The 21,371-nt window shown below is 39.2% G+C and overlaps 2 long non-coding RNA genes across 2 annotated transcripts in view; both read right to left on the reverse strand.

The window, feature by feature from the left end:
- Window positions 1-21,371, reverse strand: part of LOC116659001 — a 1,275,737-nt gene that overhangs the window by 404,456 nt on the left and 849,910 nt on the right. The gene's annotated exons all lie outside the window — the stretch shown is intronic.
- LOC116659004 lies at window positions 2,484-20,674 on the reverse strand. Its single transcript, XR_004314262.1, has 3 exons — window positions 20,664-20,674; window positions 15,076-15,080; window positions 2,484-2,550 (listed from the first exon to the last, which is right to left on the reverse strand). It is a non-coding gene; the product is annotated as an uncharacterized LOC116659004 (long non-coding RNA).

The following is a 21,371-nucleotide window of genomic DNA, read 5'->3' on the forward strand; positions in this document are numbered from 1 at the left end:
CCCCGTCCTTGACAGAGATCTCATCATTCTCCCTCTCCCCTTCTCACTGGCTGACATTTATTCTCTGAGGGAGGGACTCAGGAATCTGCATATTTACCAAGTGTTTCAAGTGAATTTTGTACACAGTAAAATTTTAGTTATCTTCAGTCCTAAGAAGTTGAAGGATATGACGTATATGAAAGCATGCTACAAACTGACACATGTCCTATTAAAACAGATTGGAAAACCAAAAATAAGATGCTATATTGCTTAACTCCCTTTTTGCATCCACCCCTTCTCCCGTGCCTTCTCTGATGCTCATGTTCTATTTCAGGGTGGAAATTCACAATTGCTTACTTGGGCAAGGAAGGACTAGAGGGAGTACTGCTTAATTCCCAGGCTAGCAGTGGGTGTGCTCCGTGGTAGCTGAACACAAATAAACTTCGTGCTGGGAAGTCTTTTCAGAAATGGATTCCTCTTCCTGACCCCCTCCTATTTCGCAAGCAAAGGAAGGGCGCTTCTGTTGTAAAGATGGGGCTCTCATCTAATTAGGGCTTTAGAAATCCGAATTAGACGTTTGCCCATCCTGCAACAGAACCAAGTTCTGAACGAGAAGCCCTCGCTTTGATTTTGCACACTAGGTGCAGATCCGAAAGGATTTGCTTTTGTCCTCAACTTGATTCATCGTTTTGTCACCCCCGAAACTAGAGCTGCGATTAATCACACACATAATCTACAACAGCTCTTCTGTGGGGCTCGCAGGTCCTGGTATAAATGATCATGTCAAGGATTAATCCATTTTATGTGCCTTAATCCTCCATTTTCATTCTCTTTCTCTTCCCTCTAACGGCACCCTGTTTACTCAGCTTTTGTGCACAAGGGTTCCAATTGTGTGTTTGACAACTGGAATCTGAATGATTAATCACAGTGACAGAAGCTTGACCAAGGGTTCGACAAACCATGAAGAAAAACACTGAGCCCAAGGTCAGCACAGGTTATGCATGAGCTCCATCCCCAAACAGAAAAAGGGGTGGGGTGGGGGTGAGGGAGAAAAGCCGTTTCTTCAGGCAATGAGGCCTCTCACGGGGGATCGTCTGACTGCAGCCTGTCTAGCCACTTCCCCCACACAGATGCCTTCTGTTATTAGACTTGCTGTGTAGGCCACCCAGCCTGGTGGAACGGCTCACTTCAGCAATTTCAAATCACAGCTAAATGCTGATGCCTCCCGGGCTTTGACTCTTGCAAACAAAGTGAGCTGGCAAGTTGCAGACTGCTTCCCTCAAGTGCGACAGAGGATCGTAAATTTCGCGTGATGGCTATTAAGCGGCATACGTCGCGGTAGTCAGAGCATCTTACAATCAACGCCCCTCCGGGCCTTCCCGTCAGGGCTGAGAGGGCACCCAGCCCAAATCGACAAGCAGCAACGTGTGGTATTGATTCATGACGGGGCCAGTCAATGCTGGTTTCGAAACTTCTAGGCATGGGTGTAATGTGAAGGAATGAACTCTTAGATTTCAGGAGGAATATGTTAAACAGAGGGGCCAGAGCAAAGCCACGTGCTAACAGAAAGCTCAATAAATCATCAGTGAACGATGAGGACCTCGGAGGGTGGCTCTGGCTAATGGAGGAATGAAACGTGGTCACTGTGTTGGCAAATCAGGTACCAGTGAGCTTACAATAAACAGATGGCACAATTTTAAAAAAGAAAGTTATTGTGTGAAGAGTCTGATTTTACAACGTGAGGAAGCCAGGCTGGACCCGACACAAAGTGAGAGAAACACCAAGCTCATTCACCTAACACATCTGTTAAGGTACGGCTTTGTGGCGAACACCAAGAGGGCGGCAGGGAAGAAGATGTATGTGGCGTCTCCCCTAAAGGATAAGTTGATAAGAAGGTCAGCCAAAGAGGAATAATAGTCAACTCCTCCAGCTCATTAAGAAAGTTACTATACATGTCAGATTTACTGTGACTCAAGATCACTTGGAGTGGAGAGAAAGGCTTTCAATCTCCACCCTTCTGCATGTCAGGGAGCACAGAAGAAGCATGTTGCACAGACAGCCTAGAGACAAAAATACTCGCTGATCATGTGATAGATACCCACTGGTGTTTTGAGCTTAACAGTTAAGAAGATGACAAAATGAAATAAGACCCAGTATATTTGGTGATCAAAACAGGCTAAGGCAGAATTTAAACAAGATAAAAATCAAAGATAAGATCAATAAAGCATTCTAGGCAAAACCTACCTTCACTCTGAATTCACTGAATTGCAAGCTCCTTTCCTAGCCGTTAATGATGACAAGATGGTATTTTTATTTTCTTAGTTAAATAGAATTTTCAACATCTACCTTCAAGTTCATGGAAATACTTTCAGTGATAATTGCTAAACACGCCAAGTGCATTTATAAAAGCCGGCATATATGTTGTCTATATTTGGGACGTTTTATGTAAACATAGACATTCGGTAATTATCACAGTGGCTGTTCATTTCACTGGGGGGGAGACAATGCAAATACAAGACCAATTATTTCATTTATAAGGCAAAAGGAATGCTTTTTGGATCACAATTCAAGCTCACCACATAAAAACCACTGTTGTCTCTATTTCTTTAAACCGAAAAAAAAAAAGTATTAAAACACACACGTATACAAAGACCCACAAGTATTTCTACCTTAAAACAGTTGATCTAAGGAGATAGTACAAATACAATTTAAGAGAATATTTCATCAAGTGAAATCTCAAAAAACAGTATTTATTAATGAAATCAAATGCTCAAAACTCAGGGCTGCTGAGATGGGGCCAGCTCACTGTTCAGAAACTCTGCATTGATAAAATTAGAACTTTCATCCTTCTCCCTGGCAAACAGACACTAGATGGAAAGTAAATCAGTTAATCATTCTGGATTTGTGTCCTGTGGTCAATAATTAAATAATAATAATAAGGATAATGATGATAATAATAATGTTACCAGCTCCATAACAAATATAAGGACATTGATAATAGCAACAGGATAATAGTAGCTGCCATTAACAGAACTCTTATTACATGCTTACACACGACGTTCGAGTCCTACCGTGAACTCTGTGACATCCCAGGACCAGAATAGATGTATATCGTCTAAAATGAGGTAACTTCTTTCAGTATGACTTCTATCACTTGATTATACATTCCTTATTTTGTTTTCTTGGACCTTATCATCATTTCTATTTCCTTTCAAGATCCTTGCAAGGTTGTAAGGGACCCACTGAATGACTGTCTCCCAGTGACCCATTCCCCAGAATCCTTCTAAGAGGTCATATCCGTGTGCTCATTTGCTCTGTCCAAAGGCTATGAGAAAAGGAAAATAAGATATTAAGTGATTACCAAGCTTCGCAAGATACTCCGAGGTTCATGGGTGAGTTGTATAACATCAACCACTGGTATTAGAGGATTTTGGAAGAGAGGAAGTACAGTGAGATAACTGTCCTGACCAAAATGAAGAACATAGGGACATCTTTTTGGCCCAATCACTGATGGCCTGAAAGTCAGACTGAGTCTAGATCTATGTGTAAGGAAGGGGGGTAATGAAGGTTTATAGGAAAGAGACAAGTGTTAAGCCTTGCGCTGGGGCTTGACAGTAAGGCTCTCCCCTCCAGATCTCTGAATTTCAATACTTGTCTGTGCCTGTCCATCAAATCAAAGTAGGTTTATCTGCCACAACCATCCCCTACCTCAAATGCTACACATAATGAGAATCAGTTAGTTTACTTGAAATGAGAATGACTGTACGTGTTATAATGGAACCTTTGCCATTATCCATTCCATGTGTCACATGTTCATCCTGGCTGTTCATAAATTCTCTCGTGTGTTTGTGTGGTTAATTACTGTATCAAAATGCATGATATCATAAAGACCAGTTTCTTAGCAAATCTGTGAAAGGAATACATAAGTACTTAGCATCTGTCACCAAGCTTGAATTTCCAAAAGCCATGGGGGTCTAGGCTAATATGTTTAAGAATGAATCACAGATTATATTTACCAAATAAGACTAGTAAAATCCATATAGACATATAGCTGTTGAATGTCTGTTAGTAACTCTTTACTGTATGACTATCTTTTGGCATTCTGAGTCCTTCTATTTTCATAATGGGCAAGATGCAGTTTCTGCTACTTCAAAGTCTGGATCATGTAGGTGGAGTCAGGTCTCCAAATAGCATATGCATCTCACCTGAAACCCCCAACTTTGGAAACTAAGAAGGGTTGGACTAGAACGAACAAACGGTAGGACAGGTTGTAACACTGCGTGGGGGGGGGGGTGCAGGGAACCAGGTCCAGAGCCTAAGTTGGGAGAGCCGTGCCACTTGTTGGTTGACCATGGGGCAACTAACCAGCACACACATACTATTAACATTTGAGTATGGATCCAATGGTCTTTCGAGCAGCCTAGCATTGGCTTTTACCCTGTTAACACCAAAGGCTTTCTATCATCATCTTAACTGCTACTGTGAAAATACGTTGAAGAGGTACCGTTTTGAAGAAGTGATCGCTTCCCCTACTCCATGCCAGTTATGCCTCATGAGTGGAAATCACATAAAGCAAGAGTTAGCAGTAATTTTCAGGCTATTTCTATGAACTCACAGTGGTCTCCTTGACTGGCATGAAGAAGAAGTTTGGAGTAATGTGGTGAGATAGACTTTTAAGCACTCAACCTCTTCATTAGTTAGAGTCATTTTCTTATACTTTGCTTTAAACATTCAGATTGGACAGAAGAAAAAAAGTTTAAAACAAAGGCAAAGAAAGAATTTTTTTTTTTTTTTTTTTTTTTTTTTTTGCTAAAAACCAACTGCAACAAAAACAGTAACAAGGAAGAAACTAAGACAACAGAGACAGTTCTAACAAGATTATTTAGGGCAATGAAACTACTCTGAATGATACTATAATGGTGGATACATGTCATTATACGTTAGTCCAAATCCATAGAACGCACAACACCAAGAATGAACCCTTGTGTGAGCTGTGGGCTTTGGGTGGTAATGATGTGTTAATGTACATTCATCAACTGTAACAAAAGTACCACTCTGGTGGGGACACTGACAACAGGGGAGGCTACACACACGTGGGAACAGTAGGTAAAAGAGAAGTCTCTGTACCTTCGACTTTGCTGTAAACCTAAAAATGCTCTAAAAAATAAAGTCTATTAAAAAAGAAAGAAAGACAGAAAGGAAGGAAGGAAGGAAGAAAGAAAAGGAAGGAAGGAAGGGAGAAAAGAAAGAAAGAAAAGAAAGAAAGAAAGAAAAGAAAAAGAAAGAAAGAAAGAAAGAAAGAAAGAAAGAAAGAAAGAAAGAAAGAAAGAAAGAAAGAAAGAAAGAAAGAAAGAAAGAAAGAAAGAAAGAAAGAAGGAAAGAAAGAAGGAAGGAAAAGAAGGAAGGAAGGAAGGAAGGAAGGAAGGAAGGAAGGAAGGGAGAAAGAAACCCATCTGTAAAACCACTGATCTGGTCTAAAGGAAGAAATAATCCTAGAGAGGATGAATGCCTTGCCTCTGGTCATTCTGCTCATAAGTGTCATAACCTATGAGCTTCCTGAGATTGTGATTTCAATACTATTCTAAAGCACAACTTCATTTTACAAGATGGCAAAGGCAATGATCTTTCCATTGTGTGAAAGGCTTCTAAATCTCACACCAAACATGCACACAGGAAATGAGCCTCCTTCCTCCTGCTCCTTGAGTGTTTCTTCCATAGTGCCTTATTGTCACGCAAACAGTCAAGCCTTAAGGTTGAAACTCAACTTTCAGGAGAGTCTTATTAAATTGCAAATATGTTATATAGTTGGAGTAAAACATTACTTATATGGTAAATCTGAGCACACTGACACCTAAAAATGGTGTTTACCATCTGCTTCCACAAGTATTAAGTCAGTAGCCACTGCAGCCACTGACCTTTCACACATCCAGAAAGGAGTTCAGGGTAGGGACTGGGAATGGGGCCCGCCGTGCTCTGGGAAAATTGGCAGAACAGGCTTTCAAATAGTTAGATATTTTCAGGAGAACATTTTTTATAAACCCAAACTCTGGCATTTTCCCATACTTCAAAAAGCACTGAGACCATTCACTAAGATGTCTGTTCCTCGTGACTAGCAGCAACCTGCTAGCAAGATGTGTGCCTGACTGCATGTACACCCTTCTGCAAAATCACAGATACAGTGACCTCCCCTCTACCTCTCCAGAGCAGTTCCTCAGAGCTCTCTGAGAGGCTGTCTCCCAGGCTATCATCCTCAAATAAAACTGAACTCAGCTCTCCCGTTGACTTTTTTTTTTTTTTCCCCAGTTGACAACGCATAGAGTTGAAAAGGGGAGAAGAGAATAAAGCATGAGTAAGGGTTGGGAGAACAGCAGTAGGAACAGGTATGTCTGGAGAGGGTGACACAGGTTTGAGAAGGAGTTTCGCAGACTGGGAGTATCAGAAGACCCTGCAAGGATGGAGGGTACACAGACACACACACATAACCTAGGGCAGAAGTCCCACAGATATTCTTAATAGCAGTAAATGAATAAACAAATTTATTGGGACCTATCTTATAACAAGAACATAATAAACAGTTAAATAGTGATAGACTTCTCATGTAACAAGTATTTCTTTGTTAAATGAGATACTTGAATTTTTCAGTGAACAGATGTCCCTCTGTTGTATTAAGAAAGAGACAGAACAAGCATAACATACATAAACAGAAACCATTTCTAGAGTTAGCAGAATTAAATTTAAAACATAGAATGATAAAACCTTTTTTTTAATTGGCATTTTAGTTCTTTCTCTGCCAAAGAAGAGGCCCAGGTGCTAGTGAGAGCAAATCAACCACTGAGAACAAGTAACAGATAATTAGTATTTACATACATTTTAAAATTCTTAGATAGACTTTCATTGAATGATTATGCTTTGACTTTATGGACTGATTTCTCGTGACATACTATAGACTTAAGCCAATATAGTGTATAACTGGGAAATGATGAGTTTCCTGGGATTGTGATTTTGGTATTATTATGAGACACAACCTCGTTTTGCAAGGTGGCACTAGAAATACGTTTCTTGTGTGGAATGTTTCTGAAACTCATAAAAAATGCATATATGAACGCAGACCATGTCCATGTGCTATTCCTGTGATTAAAGTTTAGTATCATTCAACTTAATCAACATTTTTGAGGGGACATATCATAGTGCTGCGAGGCTTGAGGTTTGGGTATTTTAGGAAGAAAGCATACACACAAATGTTAAGGACAAAAGTGCATGCCCGTATCATGAATGCTGTAGGAGAGATGGTTGGGGTTGACAGAAAGGAGAGTTCCACGCTTCCTCTATCTAATGGAATGAGCAGCCCCAGGAGGAATGGCCACAAACTGAGTTTTTAATAATGAGAACCATCGATTCTAGCAGACAGGGAGAGAGAGTCGGTCCTGGGCATGAAAATGTTTTTGAGCAAATTCAAATGACTTTATGAGGAGTTAAGGCAGGGGGAAGCATGCAACTTAACCTGGCTATAATTGAGAGGCTGGGTCTGCTGGGGGTGAACAATACGAAGGAAGAGGATGTGGTGGTAGTGTCCTGAATTCCTGGAGCAAGGAAGAAAAACGTGCCCCCAAAGTTAACTCTGTTGATATTTTTGGTTGAACTCAATTGTTTCTTGCAACCAGTAGATCTTTTCTACACTGCAGAGGTTTGAGAGTGTGAGACGGGGTGCTTCATAATTAGAACAGGACCTAATGCGCTAGACTACTTTTTGAAAAAAAATGAAAAATTACTCTAGATCACTTAATTACTTGAGAAGTTACTTAGAAACCAACTCCGCGTTCATAGGAACAGTAACTCAGATGTAGTTCTGAGCAAACAGGATCATGCTACTCCCATGCTCTTTTTAAGGGAACTTCAGAAAAACCCAAGCTCTTTAGCTGGGTTTTCAAGCTCCTCCATCATCTGACCCCTGGTGACCTCTCCTTGCTCCTTTTTTCCATTTCTTTATCTGAATTAGTTTCACTTCTCTTTGGAGATGTGGTTCAGAGGTTGACTCCTTTGGGAAGACATTTATGAATGCTCCTCACTCCCCACGGGGCTTTGTTCTTTCTTAGTATTCCCATCAAAACCTACAGACGTTTCCATCACTGTATTTTCTGCATTGCTGTGTATTACCTGTTAATGTGTCACTTGCTCCCCTAGACTAGCCTGCTTATCATTGTGTCCTCAATCCCCAGCACAAAGGCTTCCATAGATTCAATATTCAGTATTTACTTGAGCTAAGGAGAGTAATACCCACGAATAGCTTTGAGTTTTTCTTTAGGTAAATGACCCTTGTGTGGTGATCATGTTTTATGCAGTTGATTATTTATTGAACTCTCACTCATATTTTTGGAATTTAATTAGATCAAGTTATTTTTATAAGGTTAAATATGATATTATTTTATTACACAATTTAATTACACATTTAAAAGAGCAACTCATGGAATGTTCAAGAAATACTGGCATTTAAATGTACATAGTAGGTTCTTACAGCATTGTCTACGAAGCACTTTGGTCTGGAGATTACCCCACAACCTTCATTCCATCCATCGACATGGTTATTTTAAGAACTGTTAGGTTGGCTGTTGTGAAAGCCCCATCATATAACTACAGTTGAGTACTTAAATTCAGGCATTTAACCTGAGAAAAATATGAGTCCCTCCCTAGGAATTCTGCAGCTGAAACAGAATATGTGGCTGTCTCTTTTGGAGAGCCTAAAATAGGACACGTGATTTTGGCCAACTAGATTTCTTCCCACAAGGACCAAGGAAGCACAGAAAATCCTTTACAGAGAGAAAGAGAAGACTAGCTCTGATAACTGGAGAAAAGAGACAAAATACGGAACGCACATTTTAAACATGTTTGAGTTCCTTGTTTCAGTAATTCGTGAGGTCCAGCCATATTCTTGTTCTTGGGTTTCATGAGTGACCTTAAGTATCCTTACAATAAATCTATACCTTTGCTTAAGTCCGTTTCAGTTGGAGATCTCTCACTTGCAACAAAGGCCTAATTATTACAATATACTAGACAGGGTCCAAGTTTCCCTTCAATTATGCATTTCAATTATTTTTCTGATACATGACACATTTTCTTAAAATATTTCAATTGGGTAATTGCAAACTTTATTCTGGTAACTAATTAGTGAAAAATCAAGGTCTGTGAAAAACAACCATTCCTACACTGCATGTGTAAAGAAGGAAATTAGAGGCAATTTAGAATTGTAGAAGCATAGAGTGAATGAAGTCCAAACTCCTAATTTGAATGCTCTTTTTGTTCTAAAAACTCATTTAAAATATTAGATCCTCAGTGGCAACTAACATTAAGAGGGAGGGAAAAAAATTTTTTTCCTCCATTTAAAGACAAAATGTATTTGGAAATTTTCGTCCAATTTCACGTTTTCCTAATTCACCCAGGATTTTTCCCATCATCTTGTCATCTTGTTTGGGTGGTGATTAGAGATTTTTGTGAATACTAATTCCAGTAATAATCATTCCTCTCTGTCACTGGAGAGCACTTCCCTCCTCAATGCACCTCACAAACATTTCTTGATTAGACCTTCCCACGGTTCTTGGAAGGAAATTGGGTGATATTGCCCGTGACTGCGTGGTCTCTGAGGAAACTCTCTACTGGGATAAACCAATTATAAAGACAGGAAGAATATTTATCAGCCAAAGGATAGAAATCACAACATCCTGAAAGTCTTACTCATCAAACAGGAAGTCACTGCCAAATGAACATTGAGCTAATTCCCTAATGAAGGTCTGGCTGTGATTATAAGATGATAGCAACAAAGACTTACAGTACAGCCAATAGATTTTTTAATATTTCTTTGTGGCTAAGTATTCAAACATTTTTAATTTCAAGACAATATTGATTTATACAAACTCTGCTTTAGGTTGAATCAGACTGCCAACAAACTCTATATAAGCAAACGTGTGTGTGTGTGTGTGTGTGAGAGACAGAGAGAGAGAGAGAAAGAGGAGAGAGAGAAGAAGAGGGAGAGATGGAGGAGGATGAGCTGGAGAAGGAGGAGGAGGCAGCATTAAGAAATATAAGGGTCACATTATACTTATTTTTTATTTTTTATGAACACATATTAGTCTAGGTTGGGTGATGAGGGTAAATATAAGTTTTATTATCTAATAATGATGGTATGTTAATAATATATATTGTTCAATTATATTGCACTATTGCTCAATAAAATTTTTTTCTTCTCCCTACTTAGAGGTCAGATATGTAGAGATGAACTATATAGCATGACATAAATTTTGCATTATGCATAACTAGGCAACAGTTATTTTATAAATACAGTTGACCTCTGAACAACTAGGTGGTTGGGGCACCAACCATTTGCACAGTCAAAAATCCATGAATAACTTATAATCAGTCCTTTGTATAAGTGGTTCCTCTGTATGTGCAGTTCCTCTGTATCCGAGCTTCTGGATATGTGGATTCAACCATGTGGACTGTGTAGCACTGTAGCATTTACTACTGAAAAATTTGCATATAAATGGACCTGTGCAGTTTAAATTCATGTTGTTCAAGGGTCAGTGGGATATGTTAAGTCTTCATACATAAATACACACATATAAAGTGGTAAGAAAAATCGCACCCTTATTTTATGCATGACAATAGGGGGCCACACTTACTAACTCATGTGATTATTCAAACGTTCTCTTGAATAATATGAAACATTTTAGACCTTGGCCTAGATTATGGTAACTCCATACTAAGCAAAGAGAAGGCAAATGTGCAAATATAAATTAATGGATCTTCCATGTAGTAAGATAGGGTGAGGTGGCTTACCCTTTGCTTTTATCAGATACATTCAATCGCTGTTACTGAGAAAAATGATTGTCAAAGAAGAGACTGAAAAACTAACCAAGTCAACAACGCCATTTTCAGTTGCATTTCAGATTTTTAGGACTGTAGTCAGTAAAACAGAGCTTAACAAATATTAGGAGGAAGCCACTTTAAAGAGTTTAGAAGGACCACAATGGATCTTCTCCAATCTGCACGGCAGACACGAGTCGATTAGTGGTCTGGAGTGATCTCTACAAGTTATCTGATCTTTCCTGCATTACATGGTCCCGCACTGTTGGCAACACGGGAAGTTCCAGATGCTTATTGAGGAAGGGTGTGAGTGCAAACTCAGACAACTCTAGCTGAGTTTAATCTACGAAATCAATGTTCTAAAGAGGTTGGTTTGACCCCTGCTTTAGAAACGGTGGTCACACTTCTCTGTTGGGTATTCTGTTACTTGCTTAAATATTCAAACTTTTTTATGTCACATCAAAATATTCATGGCTACTAGCAAAATGTAAGATTCTGGTATATAAGGCCACATTTGAGGCAGAATTAATAACAAGGTATTACACAAGACAAGGAATTTTTTGCCCTGCAATGGGAGCAATATGTTGGCATTTAGCCCTAGAGAGTGTTTTGTGGAGCATTCTACAAAAGCCAAAAATGGCAAGTCTAGAAAATATATTTTTTTGTTATTATTTACCCAAGCTAAATTAGATGATGCTCTGTAGATAAATCTCTACAAATCTAACTTCTTCTTCATTCATTGTTATATTTATGGTTGGATGGATGGCAAAAAACCCAAATAGTTCAATTAAAAAATGGGCAGGGGAACTGAATAGATATTTTTCCAAATATACACATACAAAAAAGACGCACCTGGCCAACAGATACATGCAAATGTGCTCAACATCACTTATCATCAGAGAAATGCAAATCAAAATCACAGTGCTGTATCACCTCACACCTGTTAGAATGGCTATCATCAAAAAGACAAAAGATAAAAACTGTTGCTGGGGATGTGAAGCAAAAGCAACCTTTGTGCATTGTTGGTGAGCATGTAAACTGGTGCAGCCACTATGGAAAAAACAACTCTGTATGATGTGAGGTTCCTGAAAAAATTAAAAAACAGAACTACCATATGATTTAGCAATTTCACTCCTGGGTATATATCCAAAGAAATGAAGACAAGATATTGAAGAGATATCTGCACTTCCATGTCCATTGCAGCATTATTCACAAGAGCCAAAATACAGAAACAAGCTAAGTGTTCATCAACAGATTAACTGACAAAGAAAATGTGGTATACACACACACACAATGGAATATTATTCCACCACGAGAAAGAAAGAAATCCTGTCATTTGTACCATGGATGGAACTTGAGGTGTATTATGCTAAGTGAAAAAAGACAGAAAAACAAATACTTGGTGGTATCATGTAAATGTAGTATCTAAAACAAAGTCAAACTCTACAAACAAAGAGTAGAAAAATGGTTACCAAGGGATGGGGGATGAGGGAAACAGGAAGAGGCCAGTAAAAGGATACAAACTTTCAGCTATAAAATGAGTAAGGTCTGAGGATCTAATATATACCTTAGATAGTTGATAACACTATACTGTACAATTGAAAGTTGCTAAGAGAGTAGACTTAATTGTTCATATCTATGTATATATCTATAAAATGAGTGATGGAGGTGTTAGATGGGAGGAGTCCTTTCACAATGTATATATTTATCAAATTATCATGATGTACATTTTAAATATCTTATGACTTTATTTGCCAGTTTACTTCAACAGAGTTGAAAAGTATACATATATAGTTTAGTTGATCTGAGAGGTTTGTACTAGGAGTAGATATGAAACACAGCTCTGTTTTTTCAGTACCCGCCTCCCTTTTTCGGAGGAACTGTTTTCAATGAGTATCTCCATCCTATCTCCATGAGTACCATGGGAAGAATGAATTAACACAATGCTACTTTTCCATCTCTCTGGGACTATATTCATTTGTCCTAGGATATGCAACTGATTCATCCTGGACCAGTAAATCCCTGCCCAAATTTTATTTTGGAAATTATGGAAAGTTAAGCAGGTACTCACTGTACTCTTGTCAATTTGAACTGAACTGTACGTGTTGAACTTTAATTTTTAGGAAAGGCAGACTGGGTTTAAGTATATTTTTCTAATCAGGTTGCTATTTTGCAAGGATGAAGTTGTGAATTTTAGCACTTATAATCCAATCACATCATTTGAGGAAGGGTAATAGAGCATGGCTTGTATGATGTATCCAATCAGAGATAAAAACAGGGAATATGATTGTCTTCTATAATTTTGTTATCAATCACAAAATGTGTAATTTTCATCCTAATATGTAATGAAAGCTTAAGAGAGACACGTGGTTTGCCATAGTTGGCTTTTTTTCCTAGGAGACAGCTTAAAAGGAGCAATGAAGCATTTTTATCTGGTTGCTGCTCAAAAACAGGAAGCCTCGACAGTGGAAAGAAATAATCATTAACTTCAGAACCTGGATTTCATAGAGAACCGCGTGACCTCCAAATCCAGCGGTAACATGTGCGGTGTTGTTTAGGCAATCTGAAAACAGACTGAGAAGTGACATTCAGCTGGGACCCAGGGTGCCTCTTTGGAGGGGCCTGACTTCCAGGAATCACATGCTCAACTAACATCAGGTTTCCCCTACTCAAGTCCTTTTGGAAGAGTCATCTTCTATAATGGAGTTCTTACCATCCTCTAGATCCAGTGGTACATAATTTATGAAGATAATGATGATGACGGCGATGATGATAAAAGAAAATGGCAATGGAAAGTTGAAATAAAAATGAATGATAAGAGGAGACAAAGGAAGAGAAAAGGAGGAAAATGAGAAAGAAAAAAAAAAAAGGAGCAAAGCCAAATAACCAAATGCTGCACCTTGTACTTCACATACACGAGCTCTCTGAATTTTCCTAACTCTGTGAGGTAGTTATTCTTTCCCCCATTTTACAGATGCAAAAGTCAGGTTCAGAGAGATGAAGAGACTCTCCCAAGCTGTACTGGACATGTGCTGTTTCCAATGCTCAGAATTAGTTTCCCCATCCCACTTTTTTCCCTAAGAGAGGATTCCAATTTTTCACTCCTGAGCCACTTATCATCCAGCCTTGTTCCATGTGCTTGAGTTGGAGCTCCAGGAGACAGCACGTGACCCAGACTTACGCTGTCCAGTCAGTGTGTCCTGTTCCTCTGGCCTCAGGAATGCACCTCTTAGACTTACAAGACTTTTGTTTGAATTATTAGACCAAGAGAGCTCCCTTTTCCACTGAGCTTGAACCTGGAAGCATTTAGGATTGGATCATGTCATCAAGTGGAGCCTAAGAATGAAGTCGATGGAAAGAAGAGAGTTGGATTACAGACAGAGATCGGGTCTTGGTGACATTGTCAAAATCTTGAAGCTAACCCTGCCTGAAAACTACATTACTCTGGCAATTTCAGTTATATAAGAAATAACTTTTTCTGCCAATATTTGTGTGCATGTAAGCCAGTATTATTCTCTAATGGCAGCAGAAAAAAATCCTGTTACATAAAGTCAACTAAGGAGCTAGCGGTAAAAAGCACATTTTAATGAAGATTCTCTGACTCTACCAGTTATAAATAACAAACTGTACAGCTCCCCAACTTAAAGGAGAATTTATAATGCAAATAATATGACTTAAAAATGCCCTAATCTTGGTTTGGCTTGTTATAGTGTCAATTTTTTTTTCCTCTTTTGAAAATCCAGGATGATAACATTATCTATCTCATTGGGTTGTTGTAAATACTCAAGAGATAATTCATGTAAAATGCCTTGAATAATTACAGGCACATGCTAAATATTTATGTGAGCAGTTGTTGGAGTCATTCATAATTCTTATAGTCGAGTGTGCCAGAGAAGAACTATTTTCAAAATTTTCCTTTCTTTTAGATGATAAGAATCATGAGGGTATTGTTTACTTGGGACTTCAGTTTTACCAGTTCTTATCAAAATCAAACAAAAGAGAAAAATAAGAAATGCTAAGTGAAAATGCTTTATACCTTAGACCTTTGTGTAAAAGTTTTATCTGGACCATTTTTTAAGAAAACATCTTTCAGAAGTTCAGCTCACAACTCTGGTGCTTTGGTCTATCTAGAGTCAAGAAAGCCACCAGAAGAAACTTTTTTAGGTGTCAACATAGTGATACGAGATTTGGATGAGTTTTGCAACTTTTCCAGACTTATTTGGATCACTGTACACGACAGACACATCCTCCCACTCTGGTGATCATGCTAAATTTAGTTTTTTGTTTGGAATCAAGGTGCACAGATAAGGAAAGTAGAAATTGAGTTGTTTCAAGGATAGAGACAGCACCCGATAAATGCTAAGCCAGACCACTCTGAAAAAATGAATGGCCAAATTCATCACACGTAGGCCAAGCCCTCAGAATCAATCTGATTCCAGGTGCTCACAGGCAGAATCAAGGAGAAGAGCATGAACTACAGGCTGCTAGTAACTCCCATTGGACAGGGACCGCGACATGCCAAAAGGTCCGTGTAAATTCAAAACTTTAAGCCCTGGAGGTGCATTGAGAAATACTCTGGTCATATTTTTCAAGTCTTTCCTTGCATTATCAGTGATAATCTGCCAGAGGAAGTGAGTACAAAAATGCTCGACTTAATCTCTCCCCAAAGCCACAGGTGCAAGCTGATTTCCAGAGCCGGCCTCTAGAGACACACAAACATATTACAACGGATGTCATTAGACGTACAGAAGGTAGCATAAAATGCCTAATTTATTCACAAAGTGACATTTTATTTAGTGCAAATAGGCAATCTGGGCATTTACCGGAGGCCCTTTCAGTAATAAAGGGGTGTTACTAAAACAGGTTAGAACACCTGACATTGTTGTCTTTGTAACACAAGTTGCTGCTCTTTGGCTGTGGCAGAATTTAACCATGAAATATACGATGTCTAGTGTTTCAATAACCTTCTTAATGAACATATGCTCCTCCCTAGTCCGACACTACATGATACCTCCCTAGTTATAAGCTGTGGAGGTCAAGTTCCTGTTTATTATTATGCATCAGTGTTTCCAGAGTGATTTTTGCATAGGAGTATTTTTTTGGAGCTCTGCATTAATTTACTACCACAGTCAAAGGTTAACTACTGTAGTGAATGCTGTGCTTAGCCGAACACAGGGTCACTGTGTACTTCTGCTGCACTGACAATTTCTATGTGTTGACGGTATCGGGCAATATGGCTTGATAGCGGGGTCATCCTTAAACGTTAGCCATCTTATACATTCCCATCGGCCCTCTAAACATTTAATAACTGCTCTATAATTCTAGAGAGTTGCAACTTTTTTTTTCTCATCTCCTTATTCTTTTCTTTATGTCTAAGCTTCCTGCTGAATGTACACAAAGCATATTAGAAATCAAATGACATATTATGACAAGCGATTGTCAAGTGCACAGATTAATCACACATGTAACTGAGTCTATTTCTTGCTGAAATTGCAAGAAAAGTCAAGCCTATTCATTCTGCACTCTTCTTGCCAAGCTCAGATTGGATCTAGTTCTCAACTTAGTCCCAAGATCCAACAAAAACTTCTTATCAACTCCTTGAAAGAGAAGGGACTATATGTCCATTCTTGATTCCTAGAGCCCAGTAGACCTTCTGATACCTAAGAAGTGCTCAGTATATGTTTCCTGAACTGAGCTAAGAAACAACTTTATCTTCTACCAGTTTCTGGTACCTTGTTATTCTAACAAATGAATCTTGAGGGTGTAAACGTCTTTACTTACTGAGAGACAACCTCTAATTGTGGATTTCAAAGGCTCTGAAGGAGAGGTATTTTGAGGGAGGGGATTCTGAGGCATTTCATTTATCACATCTTGGACCAAAGCCTGCTGGTAAAGCTGGACCTGAATGATATCTAACTTTAAAATAAGATAAAACTAAAACCTTACCTCCCACGACTATGTAAACTACCCACATGGCAGGCCTTCATGCTGAGAGAAATAATGATTCTTTAAAAAGAGACTTCAAATGGTTGTAAAATATAAGCTTCATAATTAGAAAGCTGAGAGAGAAAACCGCCAAGCATTTCATTATGAGGACTACTGTTGTGCTCCGTCAGACCTGTGACGGGTGGCTTTAGGGAGCCAGACACGGTCTCTCCATGCAAGATTTTCAGGACACGCCACCGCCTCTAAATAGAGCACTCAACAGAGGGATGACTGCTCTCCTGCAGGTTTTCTGCACAGCACCTATGAATGCAGAACACAACCGTTCAAAGGAAGTTTGTGGTTTTCTCCATAAGATCTGTGAGCTGCTTAAAGCTACCTGCTAAAGGTGAAAACCTACTTTCTAATGAAAAGTTTGTCTGTGAACAATGGCAGTCCAGGAGTGGTGTGCAGCACTTAGCCTGAGCACAAAGGGTCCACCCAAGACACCAGCCCCTGTCATCTCCTTTCTCCTGAGTCAGCAGGGACCAGAATGCACAGGGATCTTGTATGGGCCAGGTATCAAAGAGCTCAGATTTGTTGATGCTACTTCCTACTGGCTAGCAAGAATAGAAGCGTAGAGGGCCAGGGAAAGTACGTTCTAAAGCCATTTTCCCTAGAGGACCTGAGAACACATCCCAGCACTGTGAATAAATTCTAAAGCACAAAGGGACCAACAAAAGTCCCTGTTGGGTAAACTTCAGACAGCAATTAGAAAAAAAAAAAATATCCTGAGTCCTGCCTTCCTCTTTGATTAATACGAGTTATGTTAGCTTGTCGGCAATGGAAAATAAAGGCAGCTACGTGGGAGAGAATATAATCTTCAGTTACACAACTGTCAATGAGTTTCTTTTAATTTCATGAATGCACTATGAAACTTTTATCATTTCGCTCTAGTTTTGACATTGCTTATATGTACACGTTTCATATGGCCTCACATTTTCCTATAGAACCACTGTTTTAATCAGCCAGTTGGTCTGCGTAAGTGATTGCAAGTGGGATTCTGAAATAATTTCATCATTGTTGTCTTGAAACTCTTACTATGAGGGAAAAAAAAAAAAAACTCACATCATTTGAGGAAGAACAGCAGTTGTAATACTAAACTTAATATTCAAATAAATAAAAAAAAAAGAGGGAAGCTCTCCTGGAACACATTCATTCATTGAATCTTGCCTCTTCCCACTCCTCAGAAAAATCTGCTGAAAACACATTAAGAATTTACAGCAATAAAACTCATTCCTTTGTGGTATCCGTCATTGCTGCAGATAGACTATCACGTCATAATTTTATTGGACACAAAATCTAATCTGATGAGACAAGACTTTTGGATTTGGGGTAATGATGATTAGAATTATGAGTGTGGCCAATGTGAATGGTGTTTACAATGGCTGTTCAGTAAGATACCCTAGCACTGTTTAAAGCTGTCCATGTCATTGACTCGAGGGTGAGGTGTACATATCAGCCAACACTCCTCCATAACGCATTTCAACAATTCTGAATCGCAGTAATATCAAGATTCCTAGGGGCTCCTATTACAAGAAAGGCTGCTAGAAATAGCAATTATTAGGGTATGTGCATCTGTGTCTGTGCGCGTAGATGCATTCCCCCACTGAGTTATAAAACCGTAATTCTTCGCATTAATACTGAGGTTTTAGAACCACGGTAATATATCCATTGCTAAGACACCACACAATGGGAGTCTTATATGTGAGTAAAAAATGTTGAATAAAGATTAGCCTTGCTTTAAGCAGCATTACAAATATCTGATTCTGCATTTATTTTTCAATTGTTCATAGTTACTCTTTTATTATGTACTCTGCATGAGACTTCTATTTGACCCTGGATTGTTCATTATTACAGGAAACACAACACAAAAGCCTGCCTTTCTGGATTGTAATATCCACCAGCAAAACCCTGGAGTTTTACAGAAATAGATACAGGTATTGATTTCTCTCCATACAGATCATAGGGAATTCATGACTTCTTGGCCACTTTTAATTAGCATAAAACATGCTTTGTTGAGTGAAATACTGGGTCTCTGAATGTTTAAAGAGAACTTTATAGCCATACGAGAAATATAATAATCTGGGGAGTCTAGGTAAAACTTCTTTTTCTCTTGAAAAATAATGCTCTCCAAATCTTCATGCTGAAGTTAGGTTGCACAATACTTTTCATTTTTTTCCCATGGCATTGTATTTAGTTTTTCTGTACATTTAAACCATGTCTCCAATTGATTGAATGGTTCAAAGCAATACAATGTTATTATAAAGCTTTTGCAAGGCTGTGGTGATGTTTTGTTCTGCCCTTGTACATTACTTGTCACTGTGGAAAATGTACCAGTATAAACACTGAGGATCTTAGCAGAATAGAGAGGTTGCTTCCAAATGTGTGCCTGGCACAAAGAAAGATTTCACACTGAATTTCAAGCTATAAGGTCTCATTTTGATAAGGAGGCTCCCTATTTTATGGACGCAAAACAAACCGGTACAAGTCACTTGTCACTCAAGACCACTCGTTACTTAGGGAAACCATGTATCCGTCAAGGAAGCATCATCTCCAAGAAGTTGCTAAAAATGTCCCTCTGATGCAATTAATTAAAGTAGAAATACTTCCCTCTGGACTTATAACCTTAACTCTATTAGTAATTTACTGCAGGCCTTAAGTGACAGGTTGTCTGAGTTGGAGAGCACAGAGTTTTCCAAAGGCTCGATTGCAAGATTAATTTTAGTTGGTGGTAACACTTCAAACACACAGCGTGCAAAAAGTTTCCTTTTCGAGTCTTTCAATGCTTCCTGCTACATCAAAGAGAAAAACTCTGCTGCTCTATGTCTTTAACATCTCTTTAATACTTCCCAATCTCTCTGTTTAATAATGAAAAGGCCTTGGGCTCAGAGTTTTTGACAGATAACAGGATCTAACTAGACTGAATATTATTGGTTCTTTTAATTTTTTTTTTCTGGAGGTGGGGTATATTTAAGGTTATCTTCTATTTATAACAACCGGTATAGGTATTTTAGAATTTAAAAAAAGGTTTGTTTTTGCAGTGCATTTAAAAATTAATGTCAATTTAAGAATGCCATTCAGACATAGAATTAGGCAGCAGGCCGTGTGATGTAGTCCATTCTGAAGGCTGTATGTGATGGAACCCAGGTATACTGCAGTCAAGAAAGTGGTACACTGGCGACAGCTCTTTGGAGAGGACATGGTGCAAGAAGAGCCACACATTTAAAGGCCAGATGAACCAACTGTCTTCCTTAGATTGCAATGAAGGATGTGGACAGACACCGATTGCCTTTTGTGAGTTTCCAGAGAGGCCAGCTGAAGCCAACCCAGAAAACGTGGTCACACGCACAAATGGGAAGAGGGTTTGCCTACACCAGAGAAACCGGGTTCTGCAGAGGAGCGCTCTGAAAATTCAGCGTGCTCCTCAACCTCCTGTGATCTTGTTGATTAATATGCAACATTTGATTTAGTAGATCTGGGATGAGGCCCGAAATTCTGTATTTCTCAGGAGAGGTCCCATGGCTGGTCCAGAATAGCAAGGAACACAGAAAGTTAAAGAATGGATTACTGGTAATTCTCACTAAGAAGCTGTGGAGAGAGGATCCTTGGATGCAGCGCATTGGAGACAGGCCTGCAAGAGTAAGCTGAATTGGTTACTCTTACCTGGATTTTGTGGGCTGGACCTCTGTATTATAATTCAATGGAAGGGTGTTATAACATTGTAAGGGAAGGGCCCCAAAGAAACAGGCTGCTTAGACAGGAGGCAGAGCAGAGGTGAGTGTCATGAAGATGTACATTCATATGGAAATGTCCAGACCTGAGGGTGGGAGCATATGGGTTAGGACGGAAGAGCACAGAAGTGCGATCGTTACGAGAGTACCCTGGGATACATGGAGGAAATGGATGGTGTGTTACTAACACAGACTGTAAGATCCGTGCAGAGAAAAGACAGAGTAGTGATGGGGATTTCAGCTCTCCAGACATCTGCTCGAAGTCTCATTTGGTTCACAGCAGAACACCTCACAGGTCCTTGACTTGCTTTGCTAACAGCTTCTTCTCCCTGGAGGACAACGTTTCCCAGGGGAACTATCATCCTGTACTCATTTCTGGCCAACCAGAAGAGTCAGTTGGCATTTCAACAGTGCTGAGTAATTTAGGTGGGAGCCATTGTATCATTTCAGAGTTTAGGATAGGCTGGCAGGGAAAAGATAGTCCCATATATTATAATGCATTCAGCTGAATTCCAAACAGTTTAAACACGACTTGGCATGAGATCTTTGGGAGGCAAACTTACATCAGCTCTCGAAAATTCAGTTTTAGTTGCGCAACACAATACGATCTAAAGGAGAACGGAAAGTAAGGGGCACCTGGAAATCACGGTGGGTACTTAGAAAACGGTTTGGTGGCCAAAGAGACTTCCAGTGTCCACGGAGCCAATGCATTCTGCATCGCTGGAGATAATCTCTTAGTAGAGGGCACTGGAAACAGCAGCAGGGTTGGATGACCTGAGATTTGCCGTCTCTGCTCTAGCTGCCCTGAACTCGTTTTGTACC

The sequence above is a fragment of the Camelus ferus genome, chromosome 22 (assembly GCF_009834535.1).
Source record: "Camelus ferus isolate YT-003-E chromosome 22, BCGSAC_Cfer_1.0, whole genome shotgun sequence".
Taxonomy (NCBI): domain Eukaryota; kingdom Metazoa; phylum Chordata; class Mammalia; order Artiodactyla; family Camelidae; genus Camelus; species Camelus ferus.